The 14802-nt window shown below is 39.7% G+C and overlaps 1 protein-coding gene across 3 annotated transcripts in view; it reads left to right on the top strand.

Moving 5' to 3' along the window:
• LOC106589783 (KH domain-containing, RNA-binding, signal transduction-associated protein 2) overlaps window positions 1-14802 on the top strand; it is a 127649-nt gene that overhangs the window by 26311 nt on the left and 86536 nt on the right. The gene's annotated exons all lie outside the window — the stretch shown is intronic.

The following is a 14802-nucleotide window of genomic DNA, read 5'->3' on the forward strand; positions in this document are numbered from 1 at the left end:
AACCCTAGGATGCATATGCCGGGTCAAAATGATCCGATAATGTAATATCTGTGTTTTATTTATATGGGTCTAAAATATTATCAATTTTGTGGAACACAATTATTTTGCGTGATGATTTGGACCTTTCAATAATTATTCTATTGTTTAAAAGTTTTTAGTCACTATTCAACAGTTTGATACACATTTCAAGGAAAACATATTATGAAATTCAGCTATTGAAAATATTATCTTACAATAAATCTTACAATCAAAGTTTCACATTCAACCTTTTAGTGTGAAGAACAAAATAAAATCACCTTAACTAGTCAACAGCCAGTGGAATCGCGTGGCGCGAAATACAAATACCTCATAAATGCTATAACTTCAATTTCTCAAAAATATGACTATTTTACACCATTTTAAAGACAAGACTCTCGTTAATCTAACCACACTGTCCGATTTCAAAAAGGCTTTACAGCGAAAGCAAAACATTAGATTATGTCAGGAGATTACCCTGCCAAAAATAATCACACAGCCATTTTCAAAGCATGCATATATGTCACAAAAACCAAAACCACAGCTAAATGCAGCACTAACCTTTGATGATCTTCATCAGATGACACTCCTAGGACATTATGTTATACAATACATGCATGTTTTGTTCAATCAAGTTCATATTTATATAAAAAAACAGCTTTTTACATTAGCATGTGATGTTCAGAACTAGCATACCCACCGCAAACTTCCGGTGAATTTACTAAATTACTCACGATTAACGTTGACAAAATACAAAACAATTATTTTAAGAATTATAGATACAGAACTCCTTTATGCAATCGCGGTGTCAGATTTTAAAATAGCTTTTTGGCGAAAGCACATTTTGCAATATTCTGAGCAGATAGCCCGGCCATCACGGCTAGCTAATTTGACACCCACCAAGTTTGGCCCTCACCAAACTCAGATTTACTATAAGAAAAATTGGATTACCTTTGCTATTCTTCGTCAGAATGCACTCCCAGGACTTCTACTTCAACAACAAATGTTGTTTTGGTTCGAAATAATACATAGTTATATTGAAATAGCTCCGTTTTGTTCGTGCGTTGAGGTCAGTATCCGAAGGGTGACGCGCGGGTGCATTTCGTGACAAAAAAATTCAAAATATTCCATTACCGTACTTCGAAGCATGTCAAAACGCTGTTTAAAATCAATTTTTATGCGATTTTTCTCGTAAAATCATGATAATATTCCAACCAGGCAATGTTGTATTCGTTCAAAGAGAGAAAGAAAAACATGGAGTCCTCTCGTGCATGCGCGCTCCAGTGTCAGTGTTCCCTGCCTGACCACTCACAAACACTCCTGCTGTTTTTCGCCCAGAGACTGCAGAGCTCTCATTCCACTTTCTGGCGCCTTCTGAGAGCCAATGGAAGCCTTAGAAAATGTCACGTTACAGCAGAGATGCTGTATTTTTGATAGAGATGCCCTAGAAGGACAACAAATTGTCAGACAGGGCACTTCCTGCATGGAATCTTCTCAGGTTTTGGCCTGCCATATGAGTTCTGTTATACTCACAGACACCATTCAAACAGTTTTAGAAACTTTAGAGTGTTTTCTATCCAAATCTACTAATTATATGCATATTCTCGTTTCTGGGTAAGAGTAGTAACCAGTTTAAATCGGGTACGTTTTTTATCCGGCCGTGAAAATACTGCCCCCTAGCCCCAACAGGTTTAAGCATGTTTTATAATATTTCAAAACATTAATTTGAAAATCCAAAGATCCAAAAATCCAAACTGGCTCAAACTGGCTCAAACTGGCTCCAAACTGGCTCAAACAATTGTGAATTTACAAAACATGAAAACTAAAAGGAACAAAGTGTGCATGTGTGTGATGCTTACTTATGCTGTCTTACTCCATGCATTTGTTACAAACCACAAGCATGTGACTGTGCTCTTTGCAGATGGGTGTTTTGCACTGAGAACACCAGCAGCTGACTTTTCTATCCTTTGCGTTTGGGCAGAGCTGGCACCTCTTCCTCTTCTGGCCCTGGCTGCTCTGAGTGGTGGTGGCATGGCTCTCTTTCATCACGCCCACATCTTTCCATTGCCTCAGTTCCTCTGTGGAGATGGGAGAATCTTCCAGAAGGACAACCATCTCTGCCGCACTCTAACAATCAGACCTTTATGATAGAGTGGCCAAACGAAAGCCACTCCTCAGTAAAAGGCACATGACAGCCCGCTTGGAGTTTGCCAAAAGGCACCTAAATGACTCTCAGACCGTGAGAAACAAGATTCTCTGGTCTGATGAAAGATTGATCTCTTTGGATGGAATGCCAAGCGTCACGTCTGGATGAAAGCTGCTCATCCACTGTGACCCAGTCGCTGGGAATGAACCTTCCTCTACAGTTTGCTAGGAAAAGGTCGCACATATACCAGAAGGCTGCCAGGTGATCCGTTGCCTCTCTGAACACTCTGGTCCTCTTGTCATCAAGCCTTAGGCAGTGACGGATATCCTCATATCTCCCGACCGACATGGTGGCCTTATACATTGGATTTTGCAGTGGATCCAAAAATAGCTCCCGTATGGAGACATCCCACCTTTAATTCATGCCGGCGAGGAGGGTTAAGCCAATGAAGGCCTTTAGTTCCTCTTTGTTGCCTTCTCTCCACTCTGTCCCTTTTGCTGTCGCTATTCTCCGTCCTTCTAAATTTGTACACTTTAGGACCTCCTCAATGATGTTGTCACTAATGAACAGCTCCCAGACAACTTTTGGTGACACAACTGTTGACCCCGGCCAGAATGTGCATTGTATCCCGCCACCCAGAATGTTATGGCTTCTAGTCCTGCCTTTAGTGGGTGGGGGGAGGGGGGTCACTCCACTAAGACCCTTTTTTACTCACTCCCCTCCTCAGAGGAGTCCTCCCCATTTGTTGAATCATCTAGGACAGCTGGACTGCCAGGTGCTTCCACAACTCCAACTTCACTCACAGACTATCTGAATTGATACCTCAGAGGCACCAACGGCTTCCTCATCCAGCATCTGTAAAACCATTTTGGTTGTATATCTGGCAGCATTCTTATGAGCATCCTTATGAAACTCCTTTTACTCAATGAGTTAAAAAGGAGAAATGAAAACGGTGATTAATGAACATTAAAAACAAGATATTTAATAAATATGTTATTCATTACTTTGATTTTATTGTTGTAGCAAAAAAAGGTCAGTTTGACCAGTGCAGTGCAGTGAATTCCATAGGAAATACATACGGGTCATATTTGACCCACATGTCAAACTTGGGGTAGTGATGCAAAAACAAGTCAATTTGTGACAAGTCAATTTTGATTTGATTTGATTTTTATCATTAGTCCAAAAGTTGCAAACAAAAGTTTCTATTGGAAAAATTCAGGTATGTTCATGTTCCGTTGCCCTCCGTTTAAATTTTTTTTTCTCAACAGAATCGGCAGAATAAATACACCCCTGATCACGCGTCATCACAGTTACTTTCATAGCAGCCACGTTGTATTCCTTCTCACATCTATGCACTCTCCTTGTCTTACAAGCATTGTAATTTTGAATTAAAGTCAGTGTGGAAGAGGTGAAAAAAGTATTGTTGTCTATTAACAATGACAAGCCACCGGGGTCTGACAACTCGGATGGAAAATTCATGAGGATAATAGCGGACGATATTGCCACTCCTATTTGCCATATTTTCAATTTAAGCCTTCTAGAAAGTGTGTGGCCCCAGGCCTGGAGGGAAGCAAAAGTCATTCCGCTACCTAAGAATAGTAAAGCCCCCTTTACTGGCTCAAATAGCTGACCAATCAGCCTGTTACCAACCCTTAGTAAACTTTTGAAAAAAATGCCGTTTGACCAGATACAATGCTATTTTACAGTAAACAAATTGACAACAGACTTTCAGCACGCTTATAGGAAAGGACAGCACTTACACAAATTGCTGATGATTGGCTGAGATAAATTGATAATAAAAAGATTGTGGGTGGCTGTTTTGTTAGACTTCAGTGCGGCTTTTGACATTATCAATCATAGTCTGCTGCTGGAAAAACATATGTGTTATGACTTTACACCCCCTGCTATATTGTGGATAGAGAGTTACCTGCCTAACAGAATACAGAGGGTGTTCTTTAATGGAAGCCTCTCCAACGAGGCAGGTCCTACAGGTCCTAGTTTTGTCACACCTGGACTACTGTTCAGTCTTGTGGTCAGGTGCCACAAAAAGGGACTTAGGAAAATTGCAATGGGCTCAGAACAGGGCAGCAATGGCTACCCGGACTATTTGCATTGTGTGCCCCCCCAACCCCTCTTTTACGCTACTCCTACTCTCTGTTTATCATATATGCACAGTCACTTTAACTATACATTCATATACATATGCACATACTACCTCAATTGGCCCGACCAACCAGTGCTCCCGCACATTGGCTAACCAGGCTATCTGCATTGTACCCCGCCACCCGCCACCCACCACCCGCCAACCTCTCTTTACGCTACTGCTACTCTCTGTTCATCATATATGCATAGTCACTTTAACCAGATCTACATGTACATACTACCTCAATCGGCCTGACTAACCGGTGTCTGTATGTAGCCTCGCTACTGATTTTCACTGTCTTTCTACTGTTGTTTTTATTTCTTTACTTACCTATTGTTCACCAAATACCTTTTTTGCACTATTGGTTAGAGCCTGTAAGAAAGCATTTCACTGTAAGGTCTACACCCTTTGTATTCGGCGCACGTGACTAATAAACTTTGATTTGATTTGATTTGATCTCTCCTGGCTCAAAGTGGAGCAGAGATTGATTTCATCACTACTTGTATTTGTGAGAGGTATTGACATTTTGAATGCACCGAGCTGTCTGTTTGAACTACTGCCACACACCCATGCATACCCCACAAGACATGGGGTCTCTTCACAGTCCCCAAGTCCAGAACAGACTATGGGAGGCACACAGTACTACAGAGCAATGACTACATGGAACTCTATTCCACATCGAGTAACTGATGCAAGCAGTAAAATAGATTTTTTTTAAACTGATAAAAATACACCTTATGGGACTTATGGGACTGTGAAGCAACACAAACATAGGCACAGACACATGCATACACACACAATAACATACGCACTATACACACACGTACAAATGGATTTTGTATTGTCGATATGTGGTAATGGTGGAGTAGGGGCCTGAGGGCACACAGTGTGTTGTGAACTCTGTGAATGTATTGTAATGTTTTAAAAATGGTATAACTGACATAATTTTGCTGGACCCCAGGAAGAGTAGCTGCTGCCTTGGTAGCAGCTAATGGGGATCCATAATAAATACAAATACAAATACCTTTTCCCTTTGCTTGTGGACTTCAATGTACACCACATCAGCTGTATGTGACCAGGCAAAAAAACCTTTCCAAGCCAAATCATATCAATACTGCTACACACAGCCCACATTGTTGTCACCATATTGGCTAAAGTAACGTCATAGTCAACATAGGTAATAGAACTAACACGTTAGTAAACCCACTACAATCATGCAGTAACGTTACAGTGTAGAGTCAGTAAGCAGTTAAGCAGTTAAGCAGTTTAGCACTTACACAGGTAGGCCACGGTGGCAATAAATTAATAAAAACGTAATCTTACCTTGACTTGGAAGAGTTCCAGTGTTGTGTTGGATAGTCATAGCCAGCTAGCTAGCATAGCATCCCTCTGTTTGAGCAGGATGTTTGAGTAGGCTAAACTAGCTAGCTGCATTTGCTAGCTATGTAAGTGAAACTGAAAGTGAAAAACATTACGAAATCTCTCTTTCTCTCTATTTTGTTTTATTTTGTTCAAAACTGTTGTCTTCCTCTCTCTTTGAGTCAACTACTCACCCCATGTTATGCACTGCAGTGCTAGCTAGCTGTAGCTGATGCTGCAAGAGCTCTGATAGGTTGGAGGACGTCCTCCAGAACTTGTCATTATTTATTTTTAAGTCTATTGAAGGGGGTGAGAAGCATGGGCGTCCTAGGTTTTGTATTGAAGTCAGTGTTCCTTAGAGGGAGACGGAAGTTAGCTGTCCTCCAGCTACACCATGGTACTACCCTACAGAGTGCTGTTGAGGCTACTGTAGACCTTCATTGCAAAATAGTGTGTTTTAATCAATTATTTGGTCAAATGTGATTACATTTAGTATAGTTTTATCTAAAAAGGATAACTTTAAATGTTTTCCAATTTTCTTTTAATGAAATTCACTGAGTAGGATGGTCCTCCCCTTCCTCCTCTGAGGATCCTCCACTGATGGAAACAGCATCAATAGTACGGACAAATCATTGACTTGATTTGGCACCCCTGTTCTAGTCATTCTATTTCTATGCATTTAATCCTGTATGATAGGCAAAATCCGTAAAGATAACTTTTGAAAAACTAGGCGCAGGTGATTTATGTTAAATTATACTGACTAACTGGAGCCAAAAATGATATTCCAAAACCATTGCCTTAATAATGTCAAAACCACATAGTGTATCTCATTTAATATTGTAACACTTTCTGGGCCTGTCTGGGATAGATAGTAGTAGTGTTAGCATCTGGCTCATCTGTATTAGACACGGTGTCCTGCTATCCAAATCACTGGACCAGCTATTCAATTACCACACAGTTCACCTCTCTAATAGGGGAAACATTTATCAGTCTAAAGAATGGGAATATCATGCAGTAATAAAACACTTGCTGGAGGAAAAGAGGGACTGTTGATAGTCTTGACAATTAAAGCTGCTGGTGAAATATATTGAAATGTTTGGCTTAGGTTTTGAATAACTTGAAAACGTGCAGAGTCTAAATTAATCTATTCAATCAGATCTGTGGAGTTGACAGTTGGTGCAGCTCACTAGCAAAGCTGTGTACTATCTTGACAGGGTGGCTCCTGCAGAGAAGAGGTAACACTGTAGGACTGACCTGGCTCAGTGCTGCTGCTGGGGTCATGCCCTCTTCTAAATAATTGGTGCTGCGAGACAGACAGGTGCTGAGGTGAAGAGGGGGAGGGCGAGACCCAGAGACAGCCAAGTGACCATCAAACACACACACACACACACACACACACACACACACACACACACACCATGCATGCATGCAAGAACACACACACATGCAGGCACGCATACACACGCTAAAGTGTATTTTTGCTGCATCGTAAGTGTCAACTTTTGACACACTCAACAGCTGCTGGTTAATATTGTCCCTTCTTGCTTCCATCCTTGTGATAGTACTTGAGTATTCCTTGGAACGCTTTAAGGAGAGGCTTGACTGCAAATACTGTTATTAAAGAGCATTATTGGTGATCTATTTAAACATAATGCATATACAGTAGATGGTTAAGGGGCCTTTTCGAAGTTACTTAGAATGTAATTGGTCAATGTATACAACATATGAATGGCCTTTTACACCATGGGTTGATTTGCTTGGTGTGAAACCTTACAGTAACACAGTCATGACTTAGTATAGATGCAGTGTTTCTCATCTTCGGGTTGACCATCTGTGAGAAAGTACATTTTGGCTTGCTCAGGAACTCCTCTCTGTATTTAAACGTGTCTCAAATCTCTGAGAGCGGGAGCCAAGCTGCCCTGTCTCTCAGGAAGTGTAAAATAGAGCTGGCTCTGGAGCAGGCTCTCTCTGGTTCTGCAGTCGGGGACTCAGACAGAGCTCCAGTTGCATGGGGCCACTTCCTTTGATGTCCTCATTAAAGTAGGTTGATTTTAATTTGTGCATTTGCATAAAGTAGTGCAGGCTGTTCCTGTTTGGGACCCCATCTGAGATGTGCCAAACTGATCAGCTCCCCCACACAGTACTGTATTTCTGGACAGCTGTTTCCACTGAGACATCTTGACTAATTAAAGTAAAAAAAAGTCAGCTCTTTAGTTTTGTCCTTTCACTCATATTATATTACATAAAGGTGAAAAACACAGCTTTAACTTAAAGCATGTATACTCTTCCCAAGCCATATAATACTGCAGCTGTACAGATGTAGGATCTTAATTTGACATACATCGTCACAGAAGAATTATCCTGCAACAACAGATTTAGTCCATAATGTTGCTTGATCGGTTATTAGGCTATTTCATTGCCAAAAGTAGACTACATGAAAAGTGCAATACTGTTCATTTAACAGTGTTTTAGTGTGGGTTTTCAGTGAATTCATGTAAATCACAAAGCTCATACGCATTTCCTGCAATAAAAGAGCGCACAAATTAAGATCCGACACCTGTACATTGGAATCTCTGGAAAATAAGGTGGGGTCAGATAGGCAAGACATTGATTGTTCACTAAATACCAGACTGTCTCGAGTTACAGTAGAAAAGGAAATCCTTTTGAGAATTATAAGAATTCCAATAATCTTGGCCAATGGCCAATCCTGCAGCGGATTTACACTCAGAATGAGATAATACAGAATGAACTGCCTGTCCTTACTTCACTCTAAAGTAATCTGTACAGAAGCCCAAAGGAGGAATGCGAAAAGCCACTCAATACTATACAGTAGCACAATATCAAATTACTGCCTCCCATTCACCGACCACATTAGAAGATCACATGTGACTTCTTTGTTAACATCCCTCTTTAGCAGCAGCTAGTGTAAGGCTACTATTGAATGTTTTTTGCAGCAGTCTATTTTTCTAAGAATCCCCAAGAAGAATTCTAAGAATTTCTAAGAATTTTTGGTATGCCACTACCAGACTCTCCTGGCTACCACTGGAAGAGATGGTCCCTGCTGACACAGACTCCTAAGGCCTCAGAGGCCTTCGAGCAGAGATATAAGTCAAGGTGAAAGACTTCCCTTAGAGCAGAGATATTAGCTTTCCCTTAGACTGAAACTGGGGCTGAGAAACGAATGGGGCGCACAAACAACTATCTAGTAATTTCAAGAGATAGGGTTTCATTGAAAACACTCATATTACGGTTGGAGATTTAAGAATGTGTAAGGGGCGTGGGGGAAAATCTATCAATCACTGGAGAAGTTCTTGAATATCTCAGTATTTTACCCAAATTGTTTTATTGTATCGTGGTTATCTCAATTCAGGGTAATGAATCTCCTTTGTCACAGTCAGTCATCAGATTATTTGTGTGGGAGATAATTATCTATTTCACTTGCTTTGGCAATGTAAACATATGTTTCCCATGCCAATAAAGCCCATTGAATTGAATTGATTATGGGGAATCACATTTTATGAACTAATTGCCATACTGTTATCTGTGCCTTGATTGGTCGAGTGAACGAGTGATATAGCGTCTGGACTATTTGAATTGATAAAGATTATTATGATACTGCAAGACACCACCACAGATGGAATTTGAGAGAGATTTTAGAATATGTTATATTTGGCAGTAGGGGTGGCATCAAAGATAACTGGGGTGCCATCTATCACAATGGCTGCATGTAGAGATGCAGCCCAATTCTGATATTTTTTCCACTAATTGGTCTTTTGAACAATCACATAAGATCTTTTCACTGATCTGATAGGTAAAAAGAACATTTAGTGAACAAAAATATCAGAATTGGGCAGCCTGTCTAAACGCAGCCATAGTTTCATCAGCTGTGTCGTGTTGAAAGAATTGTTCAAACATTCCCCATTACTTATTTTGTTCATGTTAGACTGCTTACTCCACCCTGATGGATACAGTAACATACAGTGCCTTCAGAAATTATTCACACCTTTTTACTTTTTATGCATTTTGTTTTGTTACAGGCTGAATTGAGATTTTGTGTCACTGGCCTACAAACAATACCCCATAATGTCAAAGTGGAATTATGTTCTTAGACATATTTACTGATTAATTGAAGATGAAAAGCTGAAATGTCTTGATTCAAAAAGTGTTCAAACCCTTTGTTATGGCAAGCCTGAATAAGTTCATGAGTATAAATGTGCTTAACAAGTCACATAATAAGTTGCATAGACTCACTCTGTGTGCAGTAATAGTATTTAACATGATTTTTGAATGACTACCTCATCTCTGTACTCCACACACACAATTATCTGTAACATCGCTCAGTCGAGCAGTGAATTTCTAACATCAGATTCAACCACAAAGACCAAGGAGGTTTTCGAAAACCTCACAAAGAAGGGGACCTATTGGTATATGGGTAAAAATAAAACAGCAGACATTGAATATCCGTTTGAGCATGGTGAAGTTTTAGATTACACTTGGTAAATCAATACATCCAGTCACTACAATGATACAAGCGTCCTTCCTAACTCAGTTGCCGGAGAGGAAGGAAACCGCTTAGGGATTTCACCATGATGCCAATGGTGACTTTAAAACAGTTAAAGAGTTTAATGGCTGTGATAGGAAAAAACTGAGGATGGATCAACAACATTGTAGTTACTCCACAATACCAACATAAATGAGAGTGAAAAGAAGGAGGCCTGTACAGAATACAAATATTCCAAAACATGCATCTTGTTTGCAATAAGGCGCTAAAGTAAAACTGCAAAAAAAATTGGAAAATAAATTACATTTATGTCCTGAATAGAAAGTGTTATGTTTGGGGAAAATCCAACACAGCAAATCACTGAGTACCACTTTTCATATTTTCAAGCATGGTGGTGGCTGCATCATGTTATGGGTATGCTTGTCGTTGGCAAGGATTTGGGAGTTTGTTAGTATAAAAATAAATGAAAAAGAGCTAAGCCCAGGCCAAATCCTAGAGGAAAACCTGGTCCAGTCTGCATTCCAACAGACACTGGAAGACAAATGCACCTCTCAGCAGGACAATAACCTAAAACACATTGCCAAAAATACACTGGAGTTGCTTATCAAGACAACATTGAATGTTCCGGAGTGGCGTAGTTACAGTTTTGACTTAAAAGGGCTTAAAACCTATGGCAAGACTTGAAAATGCCTGTCTAGCAATGATCAACATCGAACTTGACAGAGGTTGAAGAATTTTAAAAAGAATAATGTACAAATATTGTACTGTCCAGGTGTGTAAAGCTCTTAGGGACTTACCCAGAAAGACTCACAGCTGTAACCGCTGCCAATGGTGATTCTGTATTGACTCCGGAGTGTGAATACTTATGGAAATGAGATATTTCTGTATTTAATTTTCTATAAATTTGAAAACATTTCTAAAAACATGTTTTCACCTTGTCTTTACGGGGTATTGTGTTTAGATGGGTGAGAAAAAAAATATGTAATCAATTTTGAATTCAGGCTGTAACACAAAATGTGGAATAAGTCAAGGGGTATGAATACTTTCTGAAGGTTATATATGTATTGAAAATACCATATGAATTATATCTAAGCCCAAGCAGAAAAAATTACAGTCCCTATGGGGCACTGCATTGTAAGTGAGCACTGTGCATTAGAAGGGGACTGATCACTTGATTGAAAAGTTGTCTAACAACAATTACTGTACTGCAGAAGAGTTGTCTAACAACAATTACTGTACTGCAGAAGAGTTGTCTAACAACAATTAATGTACTGCAGAAAAGTTGTCTAACAACAATTACTGTACTGCAGAAGAGTTGTCTAACAACAATTACTGTACTGCAGAAAAGTTGTCTAACAACAATTACTGTACTGCGGAAAAGTTGTCTAGCAACAATTATTGTACTGCGGAAAAGTTATATAACAACAATTGCTGTACTGCAGAAGTTGAGATTGTTCATATCTCATCACTTCTCAGATTACTGTGAATGTTTTGAAAACAATCAATAGCCGTGGAAAGAGAGATTTAGCTTGTGTTGTATTGACCTTTATTGCATCACCATCAAACCAATTGTTTTCAGAGGCCTTCCACATGATTGGCCAAGCTGTCAGATACACAGCGTGATCAACCAAAAGCCTTTGTAGCTAACGTAGTATGTTATTTCTTTCCCCAACCTTCCTGCACAACAGCGAGAAACAATTATAATGTCAGTGTTTGACGGTCAATCTTCAGCGCGTGAACGGACCAAAATCGTCAAATGAAGCACTTTTCTGTTCTACGAGTGACGTCAGTCTGGGTCTTTGAGAGAAATGAATTACCGCGTTAGCTACCCCTGATTGATTCACTGAAATCTATAAGCATATGGACAGCACTCCCTGAAGATGATGAAAAAATACACCCATTTTACAAGCTGCGTCAGGCATAACAGGCTTGTTTGACTTCTTTGCTGATGCTGCACCTTCCACTAATAAAGCCGCTCTAACTTTCTCATGACATGTGCAGTCTTTTTACAGGTCCCCAAGAGGCAATCCGTCCCATTTGTGAAGTGCTTTTTATTTGTCTTTTCTCTCCAGCCCAGATGGGAGGATGAAGCTTAGGCTTTAATGCTGCAATGCAACAAACAGTCACCACATACAGATGCTCGGGGCTCTGTCTACACCACATACCTTTGCCATGATAATCAACAGCTCAGTGGGCTTAATTGACATTTTGAATGCTGATTATTTATTTCTACCATTGCTTGAATTTAGTTTGTTTTTATTTCCCTTCGCTGTCTTAATGAGATTTAATTGATTCACATCAAATACCCCCTAGGCTTGGAAAAGATTTTCAGGGGCTTTGCTCTCCACGAAATGGTTGATTCTTTATTGTTTTCTGCAGACAGGGTTTTGGTTTGGAAGAGCACACAAACCTTGTATGTCAAACCTAGTATGACATAATATGCATGAAATAATGTATTAGACAAATGTAGATAAATGCAGTAAAACAACTGACAAGCAACATATATTTCTATTTCCTCTTTGATTCAAAATTGTAATATAAACTGAGCGGTTCGAGACCTGAATGCTGATTGTCTGAAAGTCGTGGTATGTCAGACTGTATACCACGGGAATGACAAAACATGTATTTTTACTGTTCTACTTTACTGGTAACCACTTTATAATAGCAACAAGGCACCTCGGGGGTTTGTGGTATATGGCCAATGTATATTGGCCATATACCACACCCCGTCTGGCCTTATTGCTTAAATAAACCTGTGGAGTTTTACTGTCATCCTGTATGCAGTTTGATCACAGCAAGATCCCGCTATTCACCTACAGATTCAAGATTCATCCATGTGAATTAGTTCATGCATTAATCTCATCACGCCTGGATAACTGCAATTAAAGCAGCCATTACAGTAATGAAAGTCTCAACATACACAATGCTGCAGACTGTGTCCACACTAACCACACTGCTACCTATACAATGACACCTTACCTGCACTGTTTAAACTCCATTTAGTATGTTACTCAGTTAGGACGTTAACACGGTTAGCCTCATTGTCATACACGTTGCATATACTTCTCCATGTCTGTTCGGCTGGTTTATAATTGGCTTAAAAGTGCATATTCCTGATTAGAAACATTCCAGCGTAGAGAAATATAATTATACTGCAGATTAAAAGCTGTATAACCTGCAATATTAACAAACTGTGGTAGTAGTGATAAAAATGTAACGTGTATTATCTCAAAATTGCATTAACTGTTTGCCATGTGTCATGACTTGACTTTAACATTAATCTGATGACTGTTATTTATCTAATCAACTAACTATGTTTAATTGTTACCCGATTAAAGTAATCATGTAACAATTAACTCATCAGGATCTGGGGCACCACGATAATTTTTTTTTAAAGAGTTACCATCTCCCAAATTAAACTCTAAAAGGTCTTTACCTATCACATCATATAAACAGTCAACTTATTAATCATAACATTGTATCATATCATCATTCTGAACAGTCGTAACCTCCTTGCATGTTAAAAAAAACCAGAGCCTTACTTATGATTCAATACTGGACAAATTGGTTGAATTATTTATGTACTAGCTAATTAATGGTAACACAGAAGAAACATACATACTTAGTACATTAAAAGCAGGTCCCTAGCAGAATGACACAACATTTGTTACAAAAGAGATGGAGAGGGGGGGCAGAGAGGGACAGAGACACTTAGCATTGGTACATTTAGAAACTTCTCTCACTTACAGTAATCATATACTTTGCACACGAACCACCGCCCACTTTGAGTAAGAAATCAAGAATGTATTTACGTGAAATGTCTTGGTTCACCAGATCTCTCTAGGTGGACACGGCCGCCTTGGAAAGGGAGTTGGGCCTTTTCACAGCATGCTTGTAAGGCTCTGATTGTCCAAATTGGTTCTGACAGTTTTCATACTGTTGTCCTTCTTTGTAGTTGTCCGCTATCCGGTGACTTGTTGTGTAGTCCTGAACAGAACTACAGAGTTTATTTTCTTTCCTTTCGCTCCTGAATATGCTTCTTTGAAGATAGGCTAGCCAGCCAGGTCGATGGTTCCCAGTGGGGTGATGAGAGTAGCATAATGCAATGACTTGAGCAGAGTTGGATAGTCCTACTTAAATTCGCTTCCGAAGATACTTGAATCACTAGTACGGCTAATCAGCCGTACTAGTGATTGTCCGGTAGGTGAGTTTATCGTCTCTACCTCGTGTTGAGATTCAAAGTTCAGACCACTTTAACCTGTTGGGGCTAGGGGGCAGTATTTGCACGGCTGGATAAAAAAATGTACCCGATTTAATCTGGTTACTAATCCTACCCAGTAACTAGAATATGCATATACTTATTATATATGGATAGAAAACACCCGAATGGTGTCTGTGAGTATAACAGAACTCATTTGGCAGGCAAAACCCTGAGACATTTTCTGACAGGAAGTGGATACCTGATGTGTTGTATTACCTTTAAACCTATGCCATTGAAAAACACAGGGGCTGAGGAATATTTTGGCACTTCCTATTGCTTCCACTAGATGTCACCAGCCTTTACAAAGTGTTTTGAGTCTTCTGGAGGGAGATCTGACCGAACAAGAGCCATGGAACGATGATGGCCCATTAGACACC

Source organism: Salmo salar, chromosome ssa28, assembly GCF_905237065.1.
Source record: "Salmo salar chromosome ssa28, Ssal_v3.1, whole genome shotgun sequence".
NCBI lineage: Eukaryota > Metazoa > Chordata > Actinopteri > Salmoniformes > Salmonidae > Salmo > Salmo salar.